Genomic DNA, 15,426 nt, shown 5'->3' with positions numbered 1-15,426 from the left:
CACACATATTTAAGTGACATTACTGATGGTTCATACATAAATAAAGGGGAATGGATATATATAATTGAGCTGAACATCAGTTAATCAAAGCAAGGTTAAAAGTGAGTTTTCAACTTATTAAATAATGTTATTTACAGGAAACTATCTTCTCTTTTGCTCCTTACACAGCTCAGCAGATGTCTAGGTAAAGTATAGAATCTCACATCCGTTTTTTCCCAGCTAGACCCTCCCTCTTATCATCCAAGAGGGAAAAGTTCTACAAGGCACAGCATTTATAAACAAAAACTCTAAGACTGGTACTTTGTCTTTTTTTAATACATTTGACAAAAATTTATTGAGTCTATTGTGCCTTATCTCCCTTTTCAGGCCTATGATATACTTATACCATTCTCAGGATCCCTAAATTATAAATATCCTCTCATTTCTTAATCCAAATTGCTCTTTTCCTCAATTTTTAACCACCATTCCCCTACATCAACCCATAAAGTTTAAAAAAGGAAAAACAGTACTATTTTCTTGTTAATGCAAATTAGCTTGAAATCAAGACAGCAAAAACTATATTGGTTTGTAAAATAAGTATAATGGAACCTACTTCACAGGGCAGCTGTAAGGATTAACTAAATGTGAGTGAAGCCTTTAAAAACAATGTCCAGGATCTAATCGTTTATCAAACTGTTAACAAGACCACCCAGAAACGAAATTATTTTCAAATGGTTTCGGTTATAACCTGTTTAGAGGACTGTAGTCTATGGACTAAAAGAACTATAAAGAAAGTCCAAACTTCACTCAGAGATTTATCATTTACATTCATTTTGGTACTATTATTTTGAAACTACACACTTTATATTGCTAGATAGAGAAAATAAGTAGTTAATGTTATTGAATAGGAATTACACTTTCCAGGGTAAAATACAAGAGCTGTAAGAACACATTAATATTAAATTTAATTGCAAGTATCACTAGACCCTCATTTTTTTAAAATATAGTTTGGAAATAGTTAAACATTCTAGACAGTAGTTACTAAGTAAATCAGTATCATTATCATACCAATATATAAATTATATTTGCTAATATTACAAAATCAGCCATTATATTAGCCTTACTTCATTAATGGAAGCTACTTAGACTTTAAAAGTTGCCAGAAACATTTACACAAGTAATTTTCCATGTTCCAATACCCGATTTTTACAAGCTAGAACTTTACAGTTGCTGACAAATTCTGAGATAAAATATATACTTTATAATATATATACTGTTTATAATTTGAGACAAATTAAAAATATGAGATAAACAGTATATATTCATGCTCTTGACTGATTTTGATGGTAAAGATATTAATACTCAAACTGTTTGGAAAAGCTTGAGGAGGAGGGATGCCTACAGGTGAAGCTTGGACTCCTGCTTTAGACAGAAGAGCTCCCCTTTTATCAACTGTTATTCTGGGATTCCCCCACATGTTTTCCTTTCAAGAAAGAATTCTGCAATGACAAAAACTTTTAAACTTTAGAGACTTCTGGCCAAGATGGAGGCATAGGTGGAAATACTGTGCCTCCTCACACAACCAAATTTAATGACAACAAAGATTCAGAAACAAAAACACAACCAAAACAGACAGAAAATTGAACTGTACAGAAGTCTGACCACAAACCATTTATCCAGTCCGGTAAAAGGAGCAGAGTCGGTGGCCGGCGGAGAGGGGTCCGGAGGAAAGAGGCGGTGCTTGGCATACACAGGCACGAGAAGGAAACCAGCAGACCCAGTGAGGCGCACAAGGCGGTTGGCTGACTGTGGTCACACATTCGCACACAGATAAATCAGGCAAAAAAAAGGGTAGTGAGACAAACCATGCAACCCAGAGCCCCAGCGATGGGAAATAAAGCCTAAAAGCACCAACTAAAAAAAACTTGCAGGGGTTGAGGTGCCAGGAGAGACTCCCAGCCTCACAGGAGAGTTCGTGGGAGAGATCCACAGGGTCCTGGAATGTACACAAGCCCACCCACCCAGGAATCAGCACCAGGAGGGCCCAGTTTGCTTGGGGGAAGTGGCAGAAGTGACTGAAATCCGAGACAGAGAGAAGCAAGTGCCACTGTTCCCTCTTTGACCTCACCCCCATGTACAGCCTCACAACCCAGCTTCTGGGTTGCCCCGCCGTGGTGAACACCTAAGCCTCCGCCTCTCATACATAACAAGCACAACCAGACCAAAAAATTATGGCTCAAACAGAAGAACAAATCAAAGCCCCAGAGCCAATACTTTTAAGTGACCAAGAGATGGCCAACCTATCAGATGCACAGTTCAAAATACTTGTGATCAGGATGCTCACAGAACTGGTTGGTTTTGGTTGCAAATTAGATAAAAAAAAGAAGGCTACACTAAGTGAAATGAAGGAAAATGCACAGGGAACCAATAGTGATAGAAAGGAAACTGGGACTCAAATCAATGAAGTGGACCAGAAGGAAGGAAGAAACAACCAAACAGAAAAGAATGAAGAAACAAGAATTCAAAAAAATGAGGAGAGGCTTAGGAACCTCCAGGATATCTTTAAACATTCCAACATCCCAATTATAGGGGTACCAGAAGGGAAGAGGAACAGCAACAAGTGGAAAACTTATTTGAACAAATAATAAAGGAGAACTTCCCCAATCTGGCAAAGGAAATAGACCTCCAGGAAGTCCGGGAAGCTCAGAGAGCCCCAGAGAAGGTGGACCCAAAGAGGAACACACCAAGGCACATCATAATTACATTACCCAAGATTAAAATGAAGAATTCTAGAAGCAGCAAGAGATAAGGGGACAGCAACCTCCAAAGGAGTTCCCATCAGACTGTCAGCTGATTTCTCAAAAGGGACCTTACAGGCAAGAAGGGGCTGGAAAGAAGTATTCCAAGTCATGAAAGACAAGGACCTACATCCAAGATTGCTATATCCAGCAAAGCTTTCATTTAGAATGGAAGGGCAGATAAAGTGCTTCTCAGATAAGGTCAAATTCAAGGAGTTCATCATCACCAAGCCCTTATTATATGAAATGTTAAAGGGACTTATCTAAGAAAAAGAAGATAAAAAATATGAACAGTAAAAGGACAGCAAACTCACAATTATTAACAACCACACCTAAACCAAAAGCAAACTAAGTAAACAACTAGAATGGGAACAGAGCCACAGAAATGGGGATCACATGGAGGGTTAGCAACAGGGGAGTGGGAGGAGGAGAGAGGGGGAAAAGGTACAGAGAATAAGTAGCATAGACAGTAAGGAGAAAATAGACAGGGGGAGGGCAAGAGTAGTATGGGATATGTAGAAGCTAAAGAACTTATGACACATGGACATGAACTAAAGGGGGGAGTGTGGGGGGGGAATGTGGGAGGAGGGGTGTGCAGGGTAGAGGGGAATGAAGGGGGGAAATGGGACAACTTATGGCATAATCAATAAATGGCATAATCAATAAATTTTAAAAAACAATGGCAAAGTTTTGGTCAGATAGTTCAGTTGTTTAGAGCATCCATCCCAACACACCAAGGTTGCAGGTTTAATCCCTGGTCAGGACACATACAAGAATGAAGCAATGAATGCAAAGTATGTGGAACAACAAATCAATGTTTCTTTCTTTCTTCCTCTCTCTCTAAAAAAAAATCAATATATTTAAAAAAATGGCAAACTTTTCTAACCAACTCCAATATAGTGACAGTTTTCAAACTATTACCTATATTCTAAGTAATAACCTTGTTATTCAGCACTCATAAAATCTAACTCATGAATCATATATAATCCAATGTACTCCACAGGTAACTACCACTTTTCAGACCAATTACGTATTTATGGAAAATGCTGTGATTTGCTTGGTTAGATGATCTATAAAGAGTGATATAATTCATTCCTCATAAAAACAAAAGGGCTTCTTTAAACTACTCATGCTCCTCCACAATTAACCACACAATTTTCCAAGAGTCTTCAAAGTTACTGTACATTTACTTACCACTTTAAAAATTCTTGACACCAAGGAGGACCCAAGTTTTTTATTAATTCTATTAATTTCTGTAGCTATAATCAGGAACTACCTGTAAAAGTACAGGCTTAACGATAGATTTTACTACATAAGTAAAGATCTCTTCCTTGAGAAACAAAGTTAGATACTAACATAATTTTACTTACCTCCCAACCTACCAATATTAATCTCCTTTATTTAAACTATAGATATAATTTTTAAGTGTTATAATTATCATGAAAAGCTTAGCACAAGCACCACGCAGGATGGTGTTTGTTCCAACTTAAAGTATATATTTTAATGCGAAGTTTGTTAAAATAAACACTACACAGAACACAAGGAGAAATTTAGGATCCTTCTTGTTGAGAGTAATGGCCATTTAACATGGCTGACGACATACCCTCCCTTCGAAAACATTCTCTTCCTTCTGTTTCCGTAACATTGCACTTTCCTGGGCTTCCTACTCCATACTTAATTTTTCTTTCTCCTCCATTTCTTCTTCTTTATGGATGCTCTTCTTCTACCCCCACAAAAAAAGTGGTGACGTTTCTCAACGTTCTGTCCTAGATGTTCTTTTCTCAGCTCCACAGCCTATTCTCTCCCTGATCTGCCTCACCACTCTGATGACTTCCACTCAGTCATGTACGCTGATGACTACTGGATAAATACAGCTATGTTCTCCTCCCTAAGCTTAAGCCTCACATATGCAACTGCCTCATAGATCTCCCCACTTAGACACCTGAAATTAGACAAATCTAAAAGTGTACTATTACCTTCCCCCAAGCCTGCCCTTCCTCCTGTTCCCTATGTCATTGAGGAGTACCACCATTTACTTACCCAGCTACTTAAGCCAGAATCTGGGATTCTTTGCTTCTTTCCTTTGTACAACTCAACTTCCTCCCTTCTATAGCTATAGCAACAATCCATTAAGTCCTGTAAATTTGCTCCTGAACATATCTAAAATCCATTCGTTTCTCTCTCCCCGATATTATCCTTGTTGGGCCACTACTGTCTCTTGCCTAGACTATTACAATGATGTCCACTAAATGGTTTCTCTGCCTCTAGTTACGACTCAACAAGTGACCAGGACACTGGACAAGAAAATCCTGTATTCTGTATCAACTACAGTATCAACTAGTATCATTGATTTGATGGCAAAAGAAAACTCCTGAAAAAGTTGAGCATGAAGGTACCTTGGGTTTACATAAATTCTTTTATCAAATAAAATGGACATAAACATAATCCACCCAACTCACAGGTTCATGAAGTGAAATTACATCACTGTTCCTTAAAAAACAGGATGTAGAAAACAGTTTAAAGCAGCGACAGAATCAGATAAATGATAAAGAGCCTTTCCAGTTCAGTTAAGTGTTATCAATACCAACGTTAAGACCCAGTGACAGGCACTGGAAATTCTTATCAGTATTTACAATTACTATCTTTATTATTAAGAATTGTGTTGGGCCCTGGCTGGTGTAGCTCAGTGGATTGAGCGCGGGCCTGTGAACCAGAGGATCGTGGTTCGATTCCCAGTCAGGGCACATGCCTAGGTTGCAGGCCAGTTCCCTGCAGGCCAACTCCAGCAGGGGACGCACAAAAGGCAACCATACATTGATGTTTCTCTCCCTCTCTCCTTCCCCTCTAAAGATAAATAAATAAATAAAATCTAAAAAAAAAAAAAAGAATTGTGTTAATTTCCTTACATCATTTATCACATTTAATCATCACCAAAAAGCCCTATGGTTACATGGCAACAAATAGCATGGTACGGATTTCAACTGAAATGTGATTCCAGGACCAATGGTCCTACTCTCAAAGAGATTAGTCCAGGGAAGAAAAGAGAAACAAAAACAAAATATTTCAATACACTGTGTCAATACAACCATCATATTTTGTATAGAATGCTTTAGGAGTAATTGAAAGGGCATTCATTCTGGCCTAGATAAACAAGTACATCTTGAGAAATGATGCTTAAAAAATTAGAAAGAATACCCCGGCTGGTTTGGCTCAATGGACTGAGTGCCACCCCACAGACCAAAAAGTGCCTGGTTTGATTCCTGGTCAGGGCACATGCCTGGGTTGCAGACCAGGTTCCCAGTTGGTGGGTGTGTGAGAGGCAACCAATTGATATTTCTCTTGCACACTGATATTTCTCTCCATCCCTTCCTCTCCCCCTAAATATAAATAAATACATTTAAAAAAGAATTAGAAAGAAGCCCTGACTGATGTGGTGCAGTTGGTTGGGCGTCATCCTGCAAAGTGAAAGGTCACTGATTTGATTCCAGGTCAGGGCACATGCCTGGGATGGGGTTCCGTGCAGAGGCAACCAACTGATGTTTTCATATCAATGTTTCTCTCCCTCTCTTTCTCCCTTCCTCCCTCTCTCTGTAAAGATAAATAAATAAAATCTTAAAACAAATTAGAAAGTTGTGCAGGACAGGAGAGTGAGAGACAGAAGAAAGCCTAATGACACATAAATGAGATGACACAGTGGCCTAAAAAAGACACAACCCCACTCTCTGCCAATACAACCTTGAAAATAGACTTACTCTTTAAGGCAAACAGTAAAAACTGCTGCTTTAACTGTTTCAATTCTTAAGTGTATGTACACCGTTTATCACTATTAACACTACTGAAGTACTTTCTTGAAGTTAGAATTTTACTTGCAAGGCCTAAATGTTTATTTGACAATGCACATCAGGTTACTTAGGGAGATGTTATTTTCTTAGTAGAAAACATTTATTCTGGTTTTGTTAGTTACCCCACTAGAATCCACACATTTGACTATACAGATTCTTATACCCCTATATGAATTGTATTACCACTTGTATATTTGATGTTATTAGCTAACATTTTTGAGGACTTACTATACAGTAGGCGCTATGCCAAGTACTTTCCAAAATTTATCTCATTTAATCCTCATAACAACCCTATTAGGTAGGTGTTATTTTTACCTCCATTTTACAATGAAAAAACTGAGGCTCATAAAGGTCACACAGCCAGTAAGTGGTGAGAGGAATATTTAAACCCAAACAGTGGGAGTCCAAAGTCTAAATTCTTCACATCACTTTATGACATAATTGTAGAGAATTATTAAACACTGAAGTTATTTTTGTTTACTTTTATTATACTGAATACACATAAAAATTTAAGATAAATATGTATTTGAAAAAATATAACTAGGTATGTTCTCCTGCACTAAAAACATTGATATATAATGAAATTCCGTAAGACTGGAGGACAGCAAGATTACAGCTAAAATGTAAATCACCAAGAAATAATATAGAAAAATGCTGTGTGATAAAGACATTATGTTTATGGAAAATTGGCAACACGGGAATAGTGACCAAATTTAATAACCAGATTCTCACAGATAATGGAATAGTCTTATTAAATTTTATGAAAAAGTACAATTGAATGACATTATGAATTTAGTATTTTTTCATCTACTGAGAACTGCTCAAATAAAACAAGTTCTTCTACCAGAGGACTTCTCAGAAACTTTATTAAATTCCACTAAGGTATGATATGCAGTATCTCCCAAACTTCGTGGACTTCTTATTTCCAAAGAGCATTCCTTAAGGCTAGAGTTTGTGAAACACACTGGAGCACAGAGGATCAGGCAAGGTGAAAGCACTCATGGGAGAAAGTCAGAGAACACCAATGATTTAAAAGTCTCCTCCCATTTTTCCAAAGAGGTATGTCAACTACCACTTTTAAATTATAATATCTACCCCCTGGCTGGTATAGCTCAGTGGATTGAGTGCGGGCCTGCGAACCACACGATCGCGGTTCGATTCCCAGTCAGGGCACATGCCTGGGGTTGCAGGCCAGTTCCCAGCAGGGGACACAAAAGAGGCAACCATACATTGATATTTCTCTCCCTCTCTCCTTCCCTTCCCCTCTAAAGATAAATAAATAAAATCTTTAAAAAATGATAATATCTACATGTAAAAAGTCAGAAAACATTTTAATAAGTAGCTATTTCTGGCTGGAGATGATGATGCATATTCCATTTTCCTCCTTATAGTTCTTTATTCTTTAGTACCATCAATGTATATGGAATACTTTTGTCATCAGAAAGTTATTTTCTTAAGGAAAAAAACTCTATCCACCATGATCAGGTTACTTATATTTGAAAGAATTCCTTTATTCAGATGTACATAAAGCACAAAAGGTTTTCCAGTAAAGGAAAGGCTGTTGGTAGAATAAGGAAAACAAAGGAATCAGAACATTTTAGAATAGGCTAGAACATAGGCTAGAAACAAACATTAGTGAGGAGATTTGGGGCCTTGGGGAAACAAAAGATAAATAGCAAAAAGGGATGGAAAAAAACAAAAGAAGACCAAAACAACTTTGCCTACTCTGCAAACACACCTAGAGCTCTACTCCTTGAACAACTACTTCTATCGCATCAAATATCACCTATTTGCTGCTGTTGTAAGTTAATCATTCCTAGTATATCCAAATATTGTGCAAAGTACCTTGGATCAAATTATAAAACATCTAAAAATGAAGTGTTTTAGTTCATGCCTAAAAACTGTCAAAGGGCTGAGTAAACTTTATCATACACACATTCATATACACACATATACTCAAATTGATTATTAATTACACTATTAGTGACTCTTAGTATTTGTATCACAAATAAAGGAAAAATAATATTTACTGGGATTCTTCTAATATTATGATATCAAAGACAGGATACACAACACAATTTTACTATAAGAGACATCAAAATTAAGTCTGTTTATATTTGTACTTCAAAAGTATTAGTTAACATTAGGAAAATAACTGAGTTATTTTGTTCTTCTCATTATAGAGCAAGCCCAGACTTTAACACAAGTTCTTATTCTATCAGTTTTAAGCAGGAGGCTTAATGTTGGAAGTTCCCAAGATGTACAGTACTAGATCTAGGTATACTGAAATTCACAAAGAATCTTTCTGCAGTCACTTACCAGCAAATTTGAAATGCTACCGTAGCGAGGTAATAACAAGGACTAGAAATCTGAATACCTGAATCTGACACTAGCTGCATACTGACCTTGAACGAGGCACAACCTTTTCTGGCATGCCTCTTACCTGCCAAGATGATGGTAGGCTAGAGTCATGAATTCCACCAAATACAAAAGACGGCACTCAGCAGATTGCTACATGTCACCTGGCAGTTCTCTAAGAGGGTACCACAACTGAGCTGAAAAGTCTAATCAAGAAGGGCTTGCAAACAACAGTGGCCACAACCCATTTCAAAAGCTTTAATGTAAACATCTCTACCTGAAACCTCTCAAGATATTCGTTCTGAAGACTATTTTATCCCCCTACCATTAAGGTTCCAAATAATAAAAACTAGCCTGTCTCCAAGAAATGATTAAATAATATGGCAGCTCTTCAAAGGTTCCCTCCAGCTCTGAAATTTTCAGTAATTCTATAATTTTCCACAGTAAACAATATTACAGAATAAAGTGCACACTAAATCTTTTAAAACAAATGATTATCACTCTGGCTGGTGTTGCTCAGTGGTTTGAGTGCTGGTCTGTGAACCAAAGGGCCATTGGTTTGACTCCCAGTCAGGGAACATGCCTGGGTTGCAGACCAGGTCCCCACTGGGGGGGGGGGGGGGGNGGGGGGGGGGGGGGGGGGGCGCACATGAGAGGCAGCCATGCATTGATTTTCTCTCCCTCTCTTCCTCCCTCAGCCACTCCCCAAAATAAATAAAGTCTAAAAAAACACCCAGATGATTGTCAATCACATCATATATCAAAAGACAGAGGTTTTAGCAAACATGAAAGCCAATAAATAAAAACACTATTAAGTGTTCAGTATTTATTAAATGAATTTATCAAGTCACTATGACATATTTTATATACTTGTAATACCAGTAAAATTACAACCTATAAAAATGTTTAAGGAAAATGTGTCTTTCAACCCCACCCCAGGTTTCATTAAATCCTTGAATAAAACTTGAAACCTCACAGAATGCTAATCTTTCTACCAAAGTATGCTGGCCCCTACACCTAACCTTGAAGAAAAGAGGAATAAGCGAAGAAACTTTTTGCCCAAACGGGAGTGTTTTATAAACCTGTTTACCAGAGGTGGAAGGGGGAAAAGATCAACCAGTCAGACACCCTGAGTTCCAACCTGGGTTCTAACACTAAATCTAGGATGAGATGATCATCTTCCTCTCCTCTAAGTAAGGTGGTCTGATGAGCAGAGGCAGGATACAGAGGGAAGAATTCTGAACACAGTACAGCACTGCATAAATGACAATTTAAAGATACTGCTTTTACAGAATTTATACCCCCCACAAATGACCCACAGTAACTAAAAATTAATTTAGCAGTAATAAACTATATTTTTTCAAATACATACTTAACGGTAACGGCTACCATTTAATGAGCACTTGCTATGTATGAGCCACCATGAAGCAGCTTTACAGAAATTAACTCATTAAATCTTCTCAGCAATGCTTTTTTAAAATATTTTATTTATTTGTCTTTAGAGAGGAAGGAAAGGAGAGAAGGAGAGAAACATCAATGTATGGTTGCTTCTTGTACGTCCCCTGCTGGGAACTGGCCTGCAACCCAGGCATGTGCCCTGACTGGGAATCGAACCGCGATCCTGTGGTTCACAGGCCTGCGCTCAATCCACTGAGCTACACCAGCCAGGGCAGCAATGCTTTTTAAAGAAAAGAAAAAAACCTGAGCACCATTGCCAGTATAACCAGTAAGATACATAAAGGAACACACACTGAATTTAATAATGTTGTCCTATTACAAAAGTATTTTATTCCCCCAAAAAGGCAAATTCTGGAATGAGTAATCATGAAATATGTATAAATTTAACAGTCTGTAACATCCAATGTCACAGGCAAGTAATCATTTTAGTCTTCTGAAATCTTCAATTATATAACTATTTAACAAAAAAATTAGTTTATTTTAAAGACATATACATCTATACATACATATGTATGTATGTATGTATGTATGTGTATATATATGTATGTATGTATAAAGGCAAGAGGAGGTTTTACTCAGTAATGAAGTGGTAGCTTCATTTGGCTGAAATTTCTTAGGAGAAAGGTAATCTATCAAATTAGAAATTGGCCATGACATTAAAGCACATTTTATCAAAAGTGCTTTACCAGGGGTAGGTAGAGGAGGGTATGGGGGGTAAATGGTGATGGACAGACACTTATCTCGGAGTGGTGAACACACAATACAGTGTATAGATGACATGTTGTAGAATTGTGCATCTGAAACCTGTAGGATTTTGGTAACCAGTGTCTTTTAAGATTCTCTCCTTATCCTTAATCTTGGGTAATGTAATTATCACGTGCTTTGGTGTTTGCTTCCTCAGGTCCAACTTCTTTGGGACTCTCTGAGCTTCCTGGACTTCCTGGAAGTCTATTTCCTCTACCAGATCAGGGAAGTTCTCCTTCATTATTTGTTCAAATAAGTTTTCAATTTCTTGCTCTTCCTCTTCTCCTTCTGGCACCCCATGATTTGGATGTTGGAATGTTTAAAATTATCCCAGAGATTCCTAAGTCTCTCCTCATATTTTTGAATTCTTGTTTCTTCATTCTGTTCTGGTTGAATGTTTATTTCTTCCTTTATGGTCCAAACCATTGATTTGAGTCCCGATTTCCTTCCCATCACTCTTGGTTCCCTGTATATTTTTTTTTAATTTCACTTTGCATAGCCTTCACTTCTTACTCTATTTTGCGACCACACTCAACCAATTCTGGGAGCATCCTGATTACCAGTGTTTTAAACTGCGCATGTGATAGGTTTAGCTATCTCTTCATCACTTAGTTTTGTTTTGGAACTTTGATCTGTTCTTTCATTTGGGCCTACTTTTGTCTCAGCACCCTGTTATGTATAAGGAGCAGAGCCTTAGATATTCACCAGAGTGGGGCAATCCACATCACTACCCTTGTGGTGCTGTCTGTGAGGGAGGGGTCAGAAAGGGAACAATGACGCTTGCTTGTCTCTCAGTTGGCTTTCGAAGTCACTTCCCCTGCTACCCACAAACAAACTGGGCCCTTCTGGTGCTGATATCTGGGTGGGTGGGTTTGTGTACATTCTAGGACCCTGTGGGTCTCTTCAACAAACTCTCCTATGAGGCTAGGAGTTTCTCAACCCTCACAGGTTTTTTCAGTCAGAAGTTTTGAGGTTTTATAACCCTACACTGGAACTCTGGGTTGCTCAGTCTGTGTCTTGCTCCACAATTATTACTCCCAGCTTATCCACACAAAAATGTGAGACCACCAGGTCTCCCAGCTACAGACTTGCCTTGAGTCCTCTCGCCCCAATGCCCATCTCTGCCCCTCCTACCAGTCCAGATGAATGTTTCTTCTTTAACTCCCTGGTTGTCAGACTTCCATATAGTTCTATTTTCTGGCAGTTCTGGTTGGTTTTGTTTTTAAGTTTTCTGTTGTCCTTCTTTTCATTATGCAAGGAGGCAAAGTGTATCTACCTATGTGTCCATCTTGGCCAGAAGTCATTTCTGATTATTTGTCCTCAAGAAAGAATACTTGGCTTCCTGAGGAAGCAAAAATCAACACTGGATTTATAAGTAAATGGTAAAGCTAGATGGAGAACACAATCAGAGGTATGCACAAAAGCATACAATAGAAGGCAAGTTTGGGATGTCCCTAGGAAAATATCACAGGATAGACACGTGAACTGGGTCTTGAAAATTAAATAGTTAACTAGGCAGGCAAAATGACACTGAAATCCTGGAAAGATACATCAGCGCCCTAACTGATGTGGCTCAGTGGGCTGGGCATCATCCAGGAGGCCAAAAGATCTCTGGTTTGATTCCTGGTCAGGGCACAGAGCTGAGTTGAGGGACAAGACCAGGGAGATACCCAACTTTGGGCATGTGAAGCGCAGCTTCTCTGGCACACTGATGTTTCTCTTTTCCTTTTTCTCCTTCCCTTCCCCTCTCTCAAAAGATAAAATCTAAAAAACAAAAATGGCAACACAGGTAAACAGGGCTAGCCTCCTCACACAATCACATCAAAATTCAAACTAAAATACAGAACAACCATCATTCAGAAGCATCAGAAATCAAATAGAAGGGAAGTCTGGCAACTACAAAATTAAAGAAACCACATCCATTGAGACTGGTAGGAGGGGCAGAGACACAGGACAGGCAGGTCCCAAATCCATGTGTGGTGGATAAAAACTGAGGGGGGGATATCTCAGGAGCAAGGGATCCAGCCCCATACCAGGCCACTCAGCCCAGGGTTCCAGTGCAAGGAAGACTAAGATCCCATCACTTCAGGCTCAAAAACCACAGGGACTGAGCTGGTAGAAGAAACTTCTGGAGTCCCAAGCAGTTCCTCTTAAAGAACCCACACACGGACTTACTCAGACTCACTCCCTCTGAGCTCCAGCACTGAGATAGCAGCTTAAAAGGCACCAGTGGCAAACAGGGAGAAACTGAAGTGTCTGGCATCAAGACAAGAGCTGGGGGACAGAGGCCACTGTCCCTTTTCTGAAGCCTCCCTGCACAGGGCCACAGAGCTAACAGGTTGGTGCCATATCTGACACTCCTAAAATCTGGCTAGCATTATTTACTTTGCCCTGGAAAACCTAGAGACTCTGTCCCACCCAACTTACAGGCCCAACCAAAATGCTTTTCCATATGAATGGCTGGCCTTGCCTTGAGGTTCACAACATCCTAAATCCTCTCAAACAAGCAAGAGCCAGACTCAATGAGCTCTCCTCCCCTGTTCTTCTTGCTAAGTGGCCCCAGGCCTGACTCAAGCATCAGCCATCCTAGACTCAAAAATTGGCTTTGCCAAGTAATCTCCAAGCCCAGTACAAGTGGCTGCCATCTCCGAGGGCTTTATAGCTCAAACAGGGTGGCCCTAGGCAAAACACAGGTGGGGGCTGACCTTGGTCTACACCACAAGGGAAACCCTAAAGCCTATGCACCCATTTGACAGCTACAGATCATGTCAGAGTATTACCACCCTGCCCCCCGCACAGCTGATCACGCATGGAGGATGGAGGTTAGTGGTCAGTAGTCACAGCCAGTCCTTGCAGCTTACTGGCCTGGGCAAATCCCTTCCATTGATCTGTCAATAGCAATCAAGGCTCAACTACAAGAAGAGGGAATACTCAACCCACAGAAAGGCACACCTCGAGCACCCAGCTTGGAAGATGGGACAAGCTGTGCCACTGGATCCTACAGGACACCTAATACATCAGACCATGCCACCAAGACAGGAAGTTACAGCAGCTCTACCTAATACACAGAAACAAACACAGGGAGGCTGCCAAAATGAGGAGGCAAAGAAATATGGCCCAAATAAAGGAACAGATCAAAACTCCAGAAAAACAAGTGAACAAAATGGAGATAAGCAAACTACCAGGTGCAGAGTTCAAAACACTAGTCATAAGAATGCTCAAGACACTTAGTGAGGAACCTCAAGAACATAAAAAAGATCCAGTGAGAATCAAAGGATACAGTAATTGAAATAAACAACAATTTACAGGCAAATAAAAGTAAAATGGGTGAAGGCAAGAATCAAATCAATGATTTGGAACATAAGAAAGCAAAAAACCACCAAATCCAAAAAAAAAGAGGACAGTGTAAGCAGCCTCTGGGACAATTTCAAGCATTTCAACATCTGCATCATAGGGGTTCCAGAAGCAGAATAGACAGAGCAAGAAGTTAGAAATCTATCTGAAAGAATAATGAAAGAAAACCTCCCTAATTTAGTGAAGGAAATGGACATGCAAGTCCAGAGACACAGAGAGTCCCAAACAAGATGAATGCAAAGAGGCCATCTCCGAGACATGTCATAATTAAAATACCGAAGATTAAAGATAAGGAGAGAATCTTAAAAGCAGCAAGAGAAAAGCTGAGAGTTACCTACAGAAGAGCTTCCATAAGGCTGTCAGCTGATTTCTCAAAAGAAACTTTGCAGGCCAGAAGGGACTGGCAACAAATGTTCACAGTCATGAAAAGCAGGGACCTTCAGCCAAGATTGCTCTACTAAGCAAAGATATTATTTGAAATCAAAGGACAGATAAAGAGCTCCCCAAGAAAGAAAAAACTAAAGGAGTTCATCATCACCAAACCATTATTATATGAAATGTTAAAGGGACTTACTTAATAAAAAGAGGAAGATCAAAACTATGAACATTAAAATGGCAAAAAATACATGTCTATCAGCAGCTAAGTCTAAAAAACAAAGTAAACAAGAACAGAGACAGAATTCATGGATACAGAGAGGGTCATGATGGTTGCCAGATAGGACGGTATATGGGGGAATAGGTGAAGAGGTAAGGGGAGTAAGAAGTACAAATAGCCATGGGGATGTTAAGTACAGTATAGGAAATGGAGTAGCCAAGGAACTTATACAAATGACCCATGGACATAAACAATAGTGTGAGGATTGCCTAAGGGAGTGAGGAGGCTGGCTGGAGGG

General features: G+C 39.2%; 1 protein-coding gene across 5 annotated transcripts in view; it reads right to left on the bottom strand.

Moving 5' to 3' along the window:
• Positions 1 to 15,426, bottom strand: part of YAF2 (YY1 associated factor 2) — an 84,234-nt gene that overhangs the window by 57,334 nt on the left and 11,474 nt on the right. The window contains exon 4 of one of the 5 annotated variants that reach the window (XR_005068226.1): positions 1,312 to 1,478. The exons of the other annotated variants lie outside the window; for them this stretch is intronic. The gene's annotated coding sequence lies outside the window, so the exon portion shown is untranslated. Of the gene's footprint in view, positions 1 to 1,311; positions 1,479 to 15,426 lie in introns of those variants that run through there. 5 annotated transcript variants of the gene reach the window in all.

The sequence above is a fragment of the Sturnira hondurensis genome, unplaced genomic scaffold (assembly GCF_014824575.4).
Source record: "Sturnira hondurensis isolate 20B ecotype Veracruz unplaced genomic scaffold, ASM1482457v3 Scaffold0009935, whole genome shotgun sequence".
Lineage (NCBI taxonomy): Eukaryota > Metazoa > Chordata > Mammalia > Chiroptera > Phyllostomidae > Sturnira > Sturnira hondurensis.
This window is presented reverse-complemented; position numbering and strand designations above follow the sequence as displayed.